We start from the raw sequence: 12,345 nt of genomic DNA, 5'->3' as shown, positions 1-12,345 counted from the left end.
CCCAGACCCCAAGGGCAGTGGGAGACAGCTAGATCAGCCTCTTCCTCTCTGGCACTCAGCCCTGCCACCAAGGGCTCCAAATCTCTGGGCAAAGGTCACAGCACCTGATGCCCAGAGGACATGTGACCAGAGTGCTGCTGAGTCGGAACAAGCCACACAATCAGGTCATTGTGTTAAACGCGCAGGTCCCCTTGCCAAGACGCACCCCATTCCATCAATGCCAGGATTTTCTGGGGCCCTGATCTACAGGGACCCTAAACTGGGGAGGGTGTTGTCTCAAAGGTCTTAAGGGGAGGAGGGATCTCTTCTGGGAGACCCATTGTCCCTGGTCTGTTCTGAGAGCCAGGAACAAGTGGGTAAAGGAGAAAGAAGCATTAAGCCCAGCCTGGCTCTGTGCCTCGCGAGGAGTGGCAGACACTGGCAAGATCGTTACTCTTTGACTCTCGGTGCACTTTGGCTTTAACCATTGTCTTCCAAATTTGCTTTGGGTGGTGAAGACTGCTGATCACTAACTTTGATATTTTAGAAATCCAAAGATTTTCCTTCTGTTATGACTGGGTCCAAGGATTCGCAGGAAGTCCACTCTTGAAAGGAGATCTTCCTTCACAGAACCGGCAGGCCACTAGGCAAGGATTTGGGGCTACTGAACTCGGGGTGAATCTGCCAGACTAAGAGCATTGTGGGGTGGGCCTCTGGAGAACCAGATCAAGCTGTCAGAGAGTACATCCCCCCTTTTCCACTTTTAAGCTGAATGGCCTTGGGCAAACTACCTAACCTCTCTGAGACTTAGTTTCCTCATTTATAAAATGGGGGATGATGATGCTTGTCATATATGATTGTAGATGATCTTAAATGAAATGAGGTCTGTAAAATATTGACCTGCACAACAAGAATGCATTTGTTACTGTCCCTGGAGGAGTGAGGGGTCAGAGGAGGCTTTGCACCCTGTAGACGCTCAGGCAAAGCTTACTGGTAGGTTTCACTCCACAGACCATTCAGTGACTTTAAGAGAGTCCCACCCTGCATGGGTTATTTACTTTTTTCATCATAGGTGACCCTAAGGAAGCTGGCACGATGCGGTAGCCTTCAGCTGGGTGGACACAGCAACCTTGATTTTAACAGACAGGAGAATAAGGAATTTGCTTCTTACACTGCAAGATTCTTGAGCACCTGGTGTGTAGTGAGTAAAACAGAAGTGAATCTGCACTTGATCTGAGCCAGAAGACTGAGAAGTTATAAGAGGTGAATCTGAGTCAGGGAGCTTGCGGTCAACCAGGACCACCTTGGGTCCTAGTTACTCATGGGTTCAGAGATCCCAGTTCTCAGCACACCTTTCCACAAGAGAGAGGGAGAGGCAGTAAACAGCACTCGCCCTTCTCCATGTTACCGTGCAGGAAACAGATTGGTCTAGAGGCTGGGATCTAGGTACCTGAGATGCCCTTGTCCATAAACCTGGCTCTTGGGGGCTAGTAGATGATTTTTGTGTTCTATATTTTATCTCTCCATAGTCATCCTCCAGGGCAACATCCACCCTCCCTGTCCCCCCACCCCCCGACATATGAAGGAAGGTCTGGGCAAGGGAAGAGGAGCATTACAATTATTAGAGGTTAATTTTTTTTGGCATATGTGTGTCCATTCTCCCACATCATTTGTTGAATAGACTTTATTCCCCCATTGAACTGCTTTTGCACTTTTGTCAAAAATCCACTGGACATATTTGTATGACTGCATTTCTGGACTCCTATGACCCATTAATCTATGTGTCTGTCCATCTGCCAATACTATAGATTATCTTCATTACAGTAGCTTTACAGTAATTCTTAAAATTGAGTGCTGTGAATCCTACAACTTTTTTCTTTATCCACAATTTATTTTGACTATTCAAGTTTTCTTTTCCTTGCCTTTCCATATAAATTCTTTTACTTTTAGTTTTCAAATTCATTTAATGGCAAGTGGTAATTAGCAAATTGGCAACGGTTATCCTGAAGTTACTACACTAGCTGTGTTGTTATTTCTTAGGCTTGATCAGATAACCTAGGATCAGACATGCCCCCTCATAAGACGAGTCAGAGTTGGTTGATCACCAGCACTTATCAAACCAGACCTAGACAAAGGACTAGGTCTGGGGACATGTCCCTGGTCTTAATATAGTGAATGATTAGCCTGGGAGGAGCATTACAATTATTGAGCACCTACTTGGTAAGCATCAACTACGTGGGGGATGCTGTCCAAGGTGCTGTCTGCTGCCATTCCCACCATTCTGGGTGCTCTTACTCCTAAAGAAAAGGGCCCTGAGACCTTGAATTTTGGAGCTGGATAGTCTTGGAGGCTTTGGTCTGCCACTTACTGGAGGACCTTAAGATGTGACTTAGCCTCTTTAGACTTCAGTTGCCTCCCCTGTGAGATGGGGATAATTAGAACGCCCACATTTTGAGTGTTGTTGATGATTAAATGAGATGAGATACGCAAAGCACATGGCACAGGGCTTGCTAAATGCTCTGAAGTTTTTAGGGATGATGATGATGATAAAATAGAGCTGGATCCGAAAACCTTCCCCAGATGTGATCCTTGGTCTTAGTGCTACCTGGAATTTCCAGCTGCGCAGCAGAGAGGTCTTGACTCTGGCAGTTCTGGGAGTACAACTCTATTTCTCACTTGCCTGGTCACTCGGTGTCATTTATTTCCTCCAGAATATTTCCATTCTGGGGTCTGAGAGTTGGGTCCCAGGGCGCTGGGCCAGCGGTGCAATGTCAGAGCTGTTCCAAAGGACAGAAAGGTCCCTTGCCTCCTCCAGGTGCCCTCCTCTGCATGGGGAGAAGCGGGGGGGGGGGGGGGGGGGGGGGGCGGTGCGCGATGAGGATGAGCCCCGCGTGGGCCGGGCTGGCTCTCTCCCAACCCGCCCAGCGGTGGCCGACTTGCTCTAGTTACCTCCTCCCACCGGCTGGGTCTCCAGGTGCCTTCTTTTAATTAAAAGTCTTTAGCCTTCCGCGACACGGGCCTTCATTTGCATGGGATCCCTCCCTTTATGCAGCCTCGATATCAGAGCGAGCCAGGAGGTTAACGGAGCGTCGTCGCGCCTTGTCCCGGGACAGCCGGCTGAGCCCAGCGCCTAGTCCCCGCCAGGGCCCCCGGGGACTCCGCATGCCGCGGGGCGGGGACCTGCCAGGTTTGCAGCCGCTCTGCCGGCCCGCCTGGCTGGCCTGGCTCGAACCTGGCCGGAGCAGAGGCGTCCCGGCTCCGCTCCAGCGCCGGCGTGCCCTAGCCTCCCGCCTCCCCGCGTTTGCAGCCCGAGTGGCCCGCGGTCCTTGAAGCCTGGGCGAGGTCCTCTGCGTCTCTGCAGCCTTCGGAGCTGATCTGGACGCATGGGAATCCAGGAGGAAGGCGGGTGTTTTCCAATCATCTGTGTTTGCCGGTCCTTGGACTGAGTTCCAGGGGTATTACAGGGCAAGTCATGACTCCCTCCCCAACGAACCAAGAGCTGATCAGGAGAAATTGGTATTGGAGATTACGCAAAGCACTGTGCTATCAAGGTAGGAAGTGGTTAAAAACTGCAGGAGGGTTTCACCTCAAGGGGCACTGGAGTTCAGAGGAAAGCAGGAAGTGAACTGCCAGTCAAGGCCAGCGCCTCTTGGAGGAGGAGGAGGAGGAGGAGGAGGAGGAGGAGGAGGAGGAGGAAGGAGAGATAAGAGGAGATTCTGATGCTTAGAAAAATCAGGCACATTCACCAGGGTCATATAGATGCCCAGTTCAGCTGGCCTCCTAGACCGGTCTTTTCCCACTCAGAAGAAAAGGAAGCATCTACCCTGGAGTGACCGGACTCCTTCTTTCCCAGATGCTCATGCTGAGTGGAGAAGATAGACACAGACCTGGGAGACTCTAGGTCAAGGTCTTTGCTTCTGACGCCACATTGGGCTCTAACCTCATGGTTTTAGTTTCCTCAGCAGACCTAAAGTTTTCTGTGTAACCTCCCCCAATCTGTTCAGTGTTACTGGAGTCAGTCCCTCCATCACCAGCAGCCCCAATGTCTCAAGGCCAGGGAGACAAGAGTGGTCAACCTTTTTTTTTTTATGTGGCAGGCCCAAATTCTTAGAGATAAGGAAGAGGAGATACAGTGAGGGTTGCTTTATCTTTGCTTATTTGCTTTTTACTCCTTTTCCCAGATTGATTCTGAAGACCCCCCTTCCCCCAAATCTTATGAACTAGTTTAAATCTTCCTTTCTACAAGTCCCTTTTTCCATTTTCATTTCCTTGGCCTAGGAAAGAACACCTTCCTCAAAATGGCCTCCAACAGGTCTCTCCTCTAACTCAGACACTGTGACTATAAAGATATATTAAAACACAAACATTTTTGTGGAGAAGAGCGTGACAATATGAGTCCTAAGGCCCAACAGACAGCAGTAAACACTGGGCCATTCGATTAGCTTGCTGTCACGTAGAAGGTAGAGTATGACCCTCAGAGGATGGATCTTTGGGGACAGGCACAACTTGAAAGAGGTGCTGGAGGACTGGAGATGAGGAGGGAGGAAGACAAGGGTGTGAGCAGTGAGCCACGAGAGCGGAAGTGTTAAGAGAGGGGGTAATGAGGGCTAGAAAAAAGGCATCCATGCAGGCTCCGAGGCAGGATCCTGAGACTGCCTTGTTCCCTCTGGGTCTTCACTGCCTTGCGCAACCTTTGGATGTCGGTTCTCAATAAATATTGAAAGTAGTCGGGATTAAATGACTGTACCAAGTAGAAGTCCTCGAGGGAGAAGATATGGGAGCAGGAGAGGAGCCTGGAAGGCAGGTCTTGTGCAGACGAATTCTATTTTCAGATTGCATCTTCGCGAGAGGGGGAGTGGGGTGGAGGGCACACATGTCAACATGAACTGAAGCCCTCGTTTTCTCCTAGTGCCTCCTTGGCCTCATGAAAAGAGAGACATTTCCTAAAAGGTGTAAATAAGTTTAATTGAGTTTACTGGTGAATAGCCAATTAGGCTTGTCCTGGGAGGAGGTTAGGGGGCTGGCTTAGTAGTATGTAGACACCTCACTGATGAGGTGAAAGGAAAGGTCTAGGTAGGTCTAGGGGCTCAAGGAATGTTCATCCCGCGGGAGGGAGGCTTGTCTCCACCTGGCACAGACATAATAGCATCAGTAGTGCCAAAGGTCTTCCTGGATAGTAGAGTCATTGAAACTCTTTAGGTGCAAGTAAAGGCATCCAGTGTGGATCAATTAGAGAGAATATTTTCATTGCTAAAGCAAAAAAGTAGAATTTCTTCTCTTCCCCCTCTTGCCCTTCCTTTCCCTGGCCTCCTCCTCCCCCTTCTCCTCCTCTCTTCCCCCCTCCCCCACTCCTCCTCCTCCTCCTCCTCCTCCTCCTCCTTCCTTCCTTCTAAATTGACTTCTTTGGGTTTTAAACCTGCCTCTAGTCCTAACATGGGCATTTGGTAAATGAACACATGAATTCGTTCTTGGCATTTATTTTATTTTATTTCTTTTTAGTTTAGAGAGAGAGAGAGAAATCGAACAAGCAGAGGCTGGGACAGGGGGAGAGAGAGAATGTGCAGTCTGCACTGAGTGATGCGGGGCTCGATCCCACGACCCTGGGATCATGACCTGAGCAGAAATCAATAGTCGGACATGCAACTGACTGAGACACCCAGGTGCCCCCATTCTTGGCATTATAGATGCAACTGTGGGATCTCCAGAGGGGATCCTTCCAGCAGCTAGTCTGGAGACATCTGGGATGCTTCTTGGATTCCAGTAGATGCTTTATTCTGTTTTGGTTGGACATTCGGCTGGAACAAGGGGTCATCCTCGAGAAAAGTCACATGGCCTCTCCGATAGACAAGTCAGGAAAAATGGTGGAGGTGGGGGGCAGCGGTTGAAGTTGGTGAGACTCACTTTTCAGAGTCAAAGAGAGAGAGAGAAGCCCCATCAGGCAGAGTCTTGGTCCTCGTGTTTCATATCTGTGTGTGCATGTATAAGGGTGTTCCTTCCAATTACCATCTTGGAGGTCTTCAAAGAATTAGAGGTTAGGACCAGCACTGGCCAAAGTTCATAAGTTTTGTTTGTTTCTCTCCTAGTTCTTATTTCCTTTTGCAGGAAAGGGAGCAACGAGGTGGGGTGGAGATGCAGAGTGGGGCTGGGGGAGAGAAGGGGCAGCAAACATGATGAGTCCCTGAGGACTAAGGCAAAGGAAGAAACAAGTCCACGAGAAGCTGATCTGGGTCTGTGAAGAAAGTCCGAGCACTTAAAATGTCCTTCTGGGATTCCCAGACAGAGTTCTTGGTGGTTTCTTTCTTTTTTTTTTTTTTTAACGTTTTATTTATTTTTGAGACAGAGAGAGACAGAGCATGAACAGGGGAGGGTCAGCGAGAGGGAGACACAGAATCTGAAACAGGCTCCAGGCCCTGAGCTGTCAGCACAGAGCCTGATGTGGGGCTCGAACTCACGGACCGCGAGATCATGACCTGAGCCGAAGTCGGCCGCCCAACCGACTGAGCCACCCAGGCGCCCCATGGTGGTTTCTTTCCATTGGCTAGACTGCCTGTAAATCAGGTAGGTGCCACCAGGTGGAGGAGTGTCTGGATTACAGCCTCATGACTCACATTATTTCCCATGAGTGTGGGAAACTGAGAAGATACAGGGTTTTAATCACCATGCTTAAAACTGTTCCTAAACACACACACACACACACACACACACACACACACACACTGCTAATTATTGAGAAAGGACTCCTCCACTAGTAAGTATTATAAATTCATGGAAGTTATTTATCACTAATCCTCTCCAGAACTTTGTTGCTTTTTCTTGCAGTGATTTCTAAGTCCAGCCCTGAAATTCTAGGAGTCCATAACATAACATTTACAACAAGACTTATTGTACTTCATTTTTCCTAGCTCTTTACAGCTTTGGGGTCTCAACTGCATTCCCCATCTGTTCCTTTCTTACGGTTTACTTGAGCTCTGTCTCTTTTAACATCAATAACCATTCCACGTCAATTTCCTCAACTTCTTTCCTCTCTGTTTAAAAGACGTCTCTGTCTCTCCACTCATCCATTCTCCCCTCTTCTCTGGTGTGCTAGACACAAACGGTGTGTACTTTCTTGGATTCCTGCAACTACCTTCTTTCTCTTGTTTGGAGCCCATCGCATCTTCTACTTCAAGACTTGATCACTCTGTGAGATTTGGCACTTGGGTGGACAAAGACTGAATGAGGCAATCTGGAAGGTCAGGGGCATGGGCTCACTGTTGGGTAAATCTTGACTGGTAGGAAATGAGACACTAGAAGAGGATGGTCACATAAATTCCCCATCTCCTTTCAGTGGGTACCTCACCTAAGGTATGGTTCTCTTCTTGCAGAGAAGAGAGAGAACATGTCTTGTGAGTGAGCTGCTGTATGTCTTCCCAGCTTGTTGTGAAGTTTCCAGCAGCACAGTAATGCATTTCAGCACCGTGCTTCACACCTTCTCCTGCCTTGCTTCCATTTTTTCCCTAACCTTCACTGTCCTGAGGGCTTGCACCTTTCCCCCAGGCAAAGTGTCAGCACTTCAATCCTTGCCTCAGGCTCTGCTTTCCATAGGCTAAAGGCTGAGATACTTGGCCTCAGAAGACAGTGTCCCCTTCCTTTTAAGGACAATTTTCTCACTTGGGTTCTCATTTCAATCTCTTTCTGCCACCTCTGTGCTTCATTAACCTTTCTTCAGTTTCTTTTTTGTGATATAATCAACATATAAATTTTTCCATTGTTTTCAGTTTTTAACTCCTCCCTCTTTATGGATTCCTTTCTCTCTTTTTAAAAATTTTTTTAATGTTTATTTCTTTATTGAGAGAGAGAGAGAGAGAGAGTGAGAGAGAGAGAATCCCAAGCAGGCTCCGCATGCTGTCAGCATATAGTCCAATGTGGGACTCAAACTCACGAAAGGGGAGATCATGACCTGAGCCAAAACGAAGAGTCAGACACTTAACTGACTGAGCCACCCTATGGGCACCCCAGGCGCACCTATGGATTCCTTTCTCGTAATCTACGGACATATTCAAGTATTTCCATGAAAAATAAACATTCCCTTTACTAAAAGTGTTTAATTTCATCTCTTCGCAAACAGATTTCTTATAAAGTTATACTTACTGCCTTTATTAGTTTTCTAGGGCTGCCATAACAATGTAGCACACATTGGATGGCTTAAGGCAACAGAAATTCACTTTCCAATGGTCCCGGAGGCTAGAAGCCTGAAAGCAAAGTGTTGGCAGGGCTATGCTTCCTCTGAAGGAACATCTTCCTTTGCCTCTTTCAGCTTCTGGTTGCTCCGGGCGATCCTTGGCTTATAGCAGGGTAACTCCAATGTCTACCTTCCTCTTCGCAGGGCTGTCTTCCCTCTGTGTGTCTGTGTCTTTACAGGGCATTCTCCTCTCTCTTATGAGAACATCAATCATACTGGATTAAAGGCCCATCCTCATGACCTCGACTTAATGACATCTGCAAATACCCTATTTCCAAATAAGGTGCCAGGGATTAGGACTTCAATATCTCTTTTAGGGGGACACAATTTAGCCTGTAACACCGCCTAAAGGTTGTTACTGCCAACACAGTCCTTGGCTTCTTATAACTAGGTTTCTTTCCATACCTTGCTACTCACATAGTTCCCATAAAGGTCACCAATGCCAAATTCAGTGGCTTTTCTCAGTCCCTCTCCTTGTGACCACCCTGCAGTATTTGTCACGGTTACCTTTTTCCCTCCTTCCTGAAGCCCTCTGCCCACCTGATATTCAGGTCATTGTGCGCATCTATGGCCCGTTCTGTCTTCCGTACTGTTCCACATGTGCCTTTTATGACTTTTCCTTCTTGCCCCATCTCCAATTCAAGATGTGTTTTAACGTTGGGGCCTTGGTCGTATTCTTCTCTTTCAACACACTCTCTCCTCTGGCCTACTCCCAACCTTCACGCTTCAGTGGTCTCTTCTAAGTAGATAACAAATATATCTCTCTGGTCCGACTGTCTCCCAAGCTCAGGGCGAGCATTACCGCTTGGAAATCACTGAAGGGCCTCAAAGGTAATATATCCCAAGCACAACAGATTATCTTTACACACACATACACACACACACACACACACAGGCACACACACACACACACCCTGATCAAAGAAACAACTTGTTTCCCTTCTTGGCTTTCCTATCGCTAGCAACAACCACAACACCCTCCCATTCTTTGTTTTCCCGGCATCCATGTCTGTCTTCATGAAATCGTTCTGAGACCAGACCAGCGAGATGTGCCTTATTGCCATTATTGTGAACCCAGCTTTAGACACAGGCTGTTGAGGCCTGGGGAAGTCTGGTCTACACCTGATTCTGTGGGCTAAGACTCCCACGGCAATGCTAGCAAAAGGATATGTAGCAGCTCATTTGGGAATAAGGTAACCCTGGGCCTGGTTTCAAGCCCGATGAGGCCCAGGGGCACCCTCTCACTCACATGCTGTTGGTTTGGGGACATATGACTTCCACATTAATTGTACATTTTTTTCAGAGCCTCTGGTGGAGAATCTCACACGTAGCTAGCTTCCCATAAATGTGGTTGAATGATCGAATTTTCCTGGGTGCTTATCTCAGCCATAAAACCCAATACACTTGCACTCAAGGATCTGTAAATAAGCAGTGGATACTGCTTCTCTGTAACTCAACTCCCCAGAACCTTCCTTCCCAGCACAGCCAGAGAGCATGATAATGACCATGTTTAAGATTCAGGGCCGGAGTGGACTGTAGAGATGAACCTGCTCCAATGCCTTCATTCCACGGACACTCTGAGACACCGAGGAACTTCCCCAGGGCCCTGTGTGGTCCCCTTCCATGCTACCTGCATTATTTACTTTCTCCATAGAATGGACAGCATCAGGCAGAGGGGTCCTTCTACCCCCTCACCTGCCTGCGGTGTCATTGGTGGGGGTGCGGTCCCGTTGCCCATTTTCATCCTGTGGGTGACAGCCACCCACAGCACCGTGGGAAGTCTGCTTGGCAGCAAAGCATCTTGGGATAACTTAGAGATATTGTCCTGCGGTGGATCCTTGGGGGTCCGGAAGTCTCAGCAGAGGGAGCAGGGAAGAGAAGGACGGTTCAGAGGCTGTCATGTATCAGGGAACGTAAAGGGTACCTCTGTGTTCATATGTAGCCCAAGTGTATGTTCTGGTCTCAAAAACTCTCTTGGGACCTTATAGCCTCTTTTCATAAAGGAGGCCTTGCTGGACAGCTGAAGACTGGGATCAGTCACGTATTTAACACCTCTTCACGGAGGGCCTGATACTGTGCCTTGTCTGGACGCGGCAGTTTATACACAGCAGGACAGACTAGGGAATGCAGGTTTATTTTATCTTACATTTAACTTAACTTATTGTATTCGTAAGTGTGTTGGGGTGGGGTGAGCATGTGATGGGTGCCCAGACACGGCCTGAGGTCCAGGCTGGGTACAGGGAGCTGGCTGCTCCAGGAGGTGCTGCACAGTCAGGGAAGGTCTTTGGAATCCGGGCCCCCATGAAGAGGCTCCAGGCTCCAGGCCCCAGGTGGGGTCCGGGCAAGTGGGAAGCAGGCTGCAGGTGTCACAGAGGGCTGGGGACCCCCATCTCCCTAACACTCAGGTGTCCCCTGTTACATGAAGTCTTCTTGGCCTCGGTGTCCTGTTCTTTGACACTTTGAGCCTAGGGGCTCATTGGGCAATTGTCACGTGGCTCCGGGCTCAGAGGGACCTTAAGCATACAGCTGGAAGAAGTAGAAGGTCAATGAGGAGTCACCCACACAAGGTCCTGGTAGGATTGTGGTTGCGGCAGAGCCAGGATGGGCACCAGGCTCCCCAAGCCCAGCTCCTCCCCAGGGCTGCCTTGTCACCCCTCTTAGCCTGCTGGCTGTCTCCGCACCTTGGAGAGCAGTGCCCCGCGGTGGCTTGGGCTCTCCATTTCCTCCAGCTCTGGGCTGAAGATGCAGTGAGCAGTGAGCCTGCTCCATGCCAGGCCCCTGCTGGGCACTGACTCATCTGTCCTCTCAATCACCCTAGGAGATGAGCACTGGCTGCTTCTTCTTCTTCTTCTTCTAGCCCATTTCCTCCAGCTCTGGGCTGAAGATGCAGTGAGCAGTGAGCCTGCTCCATGCCAGGCCCCTGCTGGGCACTGACTCATCTGTCCTCTCAATCACCCTAGGAGATGAGCACTGGCTGCTTCTTCTTCTTCTTCTTCTTTTTTTAAATCTTTTTAAATGTTTATTTATTTTTGAGAGAGAGAGAGAGAGAGACAGAGAAAGAGAGAGAGCCATCCAAAGCAGGCTCCATGCTCTGAGCAGTCATCACAGAGCCGGATGTGGGGCTCGAACTCACCAGCTGCGAGGTCATGACCTGAACTTTGAGGTCATGACCTGAGCTGAAGTCAAACGCTCAATGGACTGAGCCACCCAGGCGCCCCGAGAGGCACTGGTTTCTTTTTTTTTTTTTAATTTTTTTTTCACGTTTATTTATTTTTGAGACAGAGAGAGACAGAGCATGAACGGGGGAGGGGCAGAGAGAGAGGGAGACACAGAATTGGAAGCAGGCTCCAGGCTCTGAGCCATCAGCCCAGAGCCCGACGCGGGGCTCGAACTCACGGACCGCGAGATCGTGACCTGAGTTGAAGTCGGACGCTTAACCGACTGAGCCACCCAGGCGCCCCGAGGCACTGGTTTCTTAATGTTGCAGTTAAGGAGCCTCAACTCAGAGGGTTGGAGAGTGTCCTCAAGGCACCCAGATACTTGCTGGCTTCTGGAGGAGCCCAAGGAGGGCCGCCCCAGGCACTGCACGCCCGCCCCTGCCCTCCGCAGCCCACCTCGGGCTGAGCTCTCTGTGCCAGGCCCTCCACCCCGACCAGCTCACCTGGGCAGGCGAGTGGAGATTGCACGGCTGGCGAGTGATACATGGCAAGCGTCACCTCCTGCCTGACAGGCAGAAGATAAACAGCTCCCCGTTAAATCTCACTTAATGCTGATATTTATAAATTTATTCAGCTTGTGTTTACTGAATCGAGAGAATGCCTAATAACATAGCGTGCTTCATCTCACATGTTTCTACTAATGAGAATGCAAGTATTGCTTAATTTTTTTTTTTAACATTTCATTTGCTTTCCACTCTCACCCCCCCCCCCCCCACCACCTCCACCTCCTCCTGTTGTTGTTGGTTCGGATTTTAAGCTGTGGCCAAACTCTGGAAAGTTTGGGCTTCTTGGATGTCAGCGAGGAGAGGAGCAAAGTGGGCGTGGGTCTGTGGTTGCAGGGAGCCCCGTTCCCCCCACGCAGTTCACCCCATAACGTCCATGCTCAAGGAGTCGGGGTGCTGAATGCCGGGTCACGCTGAGGGGAGA

General features: G+C 49.3%; 1 pseudogene; it reads right to left on the bottom strand.

Annotated features, from left to right (window-relative positions):
- Positions 1-2,075: 2,075 nt before the first annotated feature.
- On the bottom strand, positions 2,076-2,181 carry LOC122216736 (annotated as a pseudogene).
- Between the last annotated feature and the right edge of the window lie 10,164 nt (positions 2,182-12,345).

This window comes from Panthera leo, chromosome A3, assembly GCF_018350215.1.
Source record: "Panthera leo isolate Ple1 chromosome A3, P.leo_Ple1_pat1.1, whole genome shotgun sequence".
NCBI lineage: Eukaryota > Metazoa > Chordata > Mammalia > Carnivora > Felidae > Panthera > Panthera leo.
This window is presented reverse-complemented; position numbering and strand designations above follow the sequence as displayed.